The sequence below is a fragment of the Mus caroli genome, chromosome X (genome assembly GCF_900094665.2).
Source record: "Mus caroli chromosome X, CAROLI_EIJ_v1.1, whole genome shotgun sequence".
Lineage (NCBI taxonomy): Eukaryota > Metazoa > Chordata > Mammalia > Rodentia > Muridae > Mus > Mus caroli.
Window position 1 is genome coordinate 155503835 of NC_034589.1, and position 4643 is coordinate 155508477.

Genomic DNA, 4643 nt, shown 5'->3' on the forward strand with positions numbered 1-4643 from the left:
AGTGGGGGGCGCTATGGGGGACTTTTGGGATAGCATTGGAAATGTAATTGAGGAAAATATGTAATAAAAATATTAAAAATCAAAAAAAATAAAAATAAAACAAGGAAAGAAAGAAAAAAAAAGCAACTAAGTTGCCATTTCTTTCTTTGTTATTAGATATTTTCGTAATATACATTTCAAATGCTATCCTGAAAGTTCCCTATACCCTCTCTCCACCCTGCTCTCCTACCCAGCCACTCCCACTTCTTGGCCCTGGCGTTCCCCTGTACTGGGGCATATAACGTTTGCAATACCAAGGGGGCTCTCTCCCCAGTGATGGCCGATTAGGCTATCTTCTGATACATATGCAGCTAGAGATATGAGCTCTGAGAGGTACTGGTTAATTCATATTGTTGTTTCACTTATAGGGTTGCGGACCCCTTCAGCTCCTTGGGTGCTTTCTCTAGCTTCTCCTTGGGGGCCCTGTGTTCCATCCTATAGATGACTGTGAGCATCCACTTCTGTATTTGCCAGACACTGGCATAACCTCATATAAGACATCTATAACAGGGTTCCTTCAGCAAAAGCTTGCTGGCATATGCAATAGTGTCTGGGTTTGGTGGCTGATTATGGGATGGATCCCTTGGTGGGGTAGTCTCTGGATAGTCCATCATTTTGTCTTAGCTCCAAACTTTGTCTCTGTAACTCCTTTCATGGGTATTTTGTTCCCTATTCTAAGGAGGAATGAAGTATCCACCCATTGGTCTTCCCTCTTCCCGATTTTCTTGTGTTTTGCAAATTGTATCTTGGGTGTTCTGTGTTTCTGGTCTAATATCCACTTATCAGTGAGTGCATATCTAATGACTTCTTTTGTGATTGGGTTATCCCACTAAGGATGATACCCTCCAGATACATCGATTTGTCCAGAATTTCATAATCCATTGTTTTTAATAGCTGAGTAGTACTAAGTTGCCATTTCTTACAACACAACAAATATATATATATTAAAAAAAAAACCAAGAAAGACAAAACACAATCACTCAAAGAAAAACCCTAACAAACTAAATTAGATTCGAGTGATATTTTACTATTTTACTTTCAAACTAATTCATTTTCATGAAGATTGATCATTAAAGTATGTTTTCTTGAGAGTTGAGGTGAAGTTGGAATGACACCAATATCTCCAGTTGGTTCATGGAATCTGATGCTGTTAATGAGAGTCATTTTCATGTGGCCTGCACCAGCCACTTCTGGAAATAAGGTCAAATATGAGGAGAGTAGTGGCCTCCTTTGACTGTAGATAGCTGGATACAGGCTGGCAGTATGCATAATTCATGAGGAGGAGGACTTTAGACAAGCCAAGTAATATAGAAATTCACAACCTGTGTACAGATGGGATTGTAAGCAACATGGATAGCAACTGAGGTAAAAGGTTCTTGCAAGAGGGTCTGTCAACAGTTTGTGTTTCGGAAGTTTGGCCCCCAGCAAGAGAGTTTTGGGAGACTGTGTAGAAACATGAAGAGCCAGAACCTTGTGATTTGTCTTTGCAGCAACCCTCCAGGAAGAGAAAGGTAGTTCTTGGGAGACTCTCAGATGGCTCCAAGGAGAAAGTTGTTATAAAACAAATCAAATCAAATGAAACAAAAGGCCCTTTGCTTTCCTGCCACATGGGCTCCCTTCATCATGATGTCATCTGCATGAGTTTAGTGCAGACAACAGGGGCAGATCTAACTTTGGTGTGAAACGAATGAATAGAGAAGCGGAAGGTCTAAGTGAGGACCAGGAAAAACAAGGTGCCTTGAGTCTTTTTTAGAATAAAGTAGATTTTTAAGAGAAGGAACAATTGATGTTGTGCATGTGTGGTGCTCTTATTAGAAGGGCTGACTTTCAAACTGCCATTGATGTGAGAGAGCTCTTTGTTATGGTTCCCTCCACTCCCCTCCCCTGTCTCCTTCTTTAATTCATATAAGTACTAGAAACAGAAGCAATTTGACTTCACTGTGATTTAAAAAAGAGAAGACTTCCCTTTTTCTTTGACAGTGGACTCAGATTCTAAATAATCCTAGTGATTTAGTGTGTGTGTGTGTGTGTGTGTGTGTGTGTGTGTGTGTGGTGTTTGGATGCTCATGTAGATGCATGTGCACATGTGTGTAGAGGTCAGAGGTCAAATGATTGTTCTTCCCCAGGCTCCTGGTCTTTTTAATTTATTTTTTGTTTTCTTATTTGAGATAGTCTCTTACTAGCCTACTAGATAGGAATAGGGACCTGCGTGGCTTCTGTATATAAGTTCTGAGGATAGAACTGAGGTCCGTATGCTTGCATACCATGTACCTTACCTATTGAGATATCTCCTCACCCTTCAGAGATGCAGTTTTGATGAAGATTGTCCACAAGCCAAGAAATGCTAGAATGCTTGCAAACATGCTACTATGTCCCCCCTTTCAATGCCCCCTGAGTTCTGATGATGAAATACATTGCTTTATGCAAGTGTTCCACTACCAACTATCCACACTGCCTGTGAGCCTTGCTTTTTAAATCTTCCTCCATTACAGTCTCTTTGATGCCATCAAAGCCCATTACTTAGACCTGATGACTTAAGTGTTTATGTTTCTAGCTTACAGCTTTGCTGTGAAGGTTACAGTTGAACATACAACTATACCCTCAAAGGTTAGCAAGCTGTGGCCCAAGAGTGAGATCCTGTCTCTACCTTACTTTGGTAAACTAAATTCTTCAAATTTACATACCTGCTCATCCATATAGTTTCTGTGAGGGCTCTTATGCTACCAAGATACTGGTGGATAGATTGTATAAATAACTCTTTTCTGGCCTAAAACGGTCAAGTCTGGGCTTCCTCTCACTGGTTCCTTAATCATTTTGATTTTGTCAGCTTGCCTTAGAAATGTCACATCCTTACCCTCCCTGCACACAACTGTTCCCCCTTCCATTTTTGACACCATTTGTCTTTATCCCATTGTTCTATATGGATACCTTTATAACATTAATCTTAATTTATGATTCTCTTGTCTTTAGGCGTGTATTGATTGTCTTCATCACTGTGACTGAAGTGTGGGGACACTAGTTTGATCTTCAGAGTTACATGCACAGTGCTAGGTGAGACAGTAAATATGCTTAGCTTTGTAAGTTATAGGTCTCTATCCAAGTCAGGACAGATAAAGCAATGGGTGTGGTTGTATTCCTACAAAACACTATTTATGGATATCTACATTTAAATTTTATTTCATTTTTAATGTGCTATAAAATCTTTAAAGAATGTATTGTTTATTTCTTTGTGGGATTTCCTCCAATCATTTAGAAATCTAGATTAAACATTCTTGGCTGAAAGACTGTATTGAAATGGAACATGCAGGATTTGGCCAGTGATTCATAAGTAGCTTAATTTTCCCTCACCTAACACAGTGATGGACAGATTCTGTTTTAAATAAAGAAAGTGGACAAAGCTGGGCAGGCTGATACATGCCTGTAATCTCAGCTCTCAGGAGGCTGAAGCAGGAGGATTGTGAATTTTAGGGAAGCCTCAGCTACACAGCAAAATCCTTTCTCTAAATGAGTAAATAAATAATCATGTGAGATAAAGAATGTGTGTAGTCAAGAGCTTAAGGATCAGAAGCGGTCTTCATCAGATACTCCTTAAGCTTGCTTCTTGGAGAAAACATAGTACATGTTCCAGTGAAAACATGACTCTTCTGCAATTGATGTGGTGTTGGCAGCACCTAGGAGTTTGTTACGTGTTTGGAATCTTTGGGACACACTTTTTCTTATCCTACACAGGCACAGCCACTCTCAAAAATATTTTAGCTCTAAAACATCAGCTGGGACTTAGTTATCTCTAGAAAAGAGACTTCTTAGAGCAGTAGGTGCCAGCAGAAGCAAAGCATACCTTTCTGATCATTGTGTCCCAAGGCACACAACTGAAACAGCAGCAACCTGGCTAGTTCTACTACAGGGGGTTTTGTCCCTCCACATTCTGAATTGTCTCTTCTTTGTCTTCTCATCCCACAAAAATGGTGGAGAGCCATTGAACAGCACCCCATCTAGCTGTGTTTGAGTTCTGCATGGTTGAGGCTTTAATCCTGACCTCAAACGTTTAGCTCACTCACGTTTCTTTCTACCATCCTCAGGTGTTTAGGACTGACGTTATGATGTTGTTTCTCCTCTTTGGCCCGTGTACAGCATAGGTTGCAACGTAAAGAGCAGAGATGCCAGCTTTAAAAAACAGACATCAACTATAGCCAGAAATGGCAACACATGCTTGCAACCTTAATGGAGGCTATGACAGGAAGTTCATGAGTCCATGCCTGAATTATACATACACTGAGACCCTGCTTCAAGAAAATAAAAGATAGCGGTATGTATACAAATTGTCTCTTCAAGCCAGTGGAGAAACACTAAAATCAAGGCTTTCTTAACATTTTTAACTGTGTAAAAATTATATTGTTTTATAAAAGGTTAATATTTTTTAAACATTTTTCCCCCAAAAAGAACTCAGAAGGAGGCAAAGGAGACAAGCATGCACTCTTGGAAGCTTTATCATTAAAACCAGAATTAGATTGCACCCACAGTTTGTGAATAACAAAACAATGTTCTTTCCCATGATGCCAATTTATGATAAAAACTATCTCCAAACGGATGCTAAAGAGCAAGAT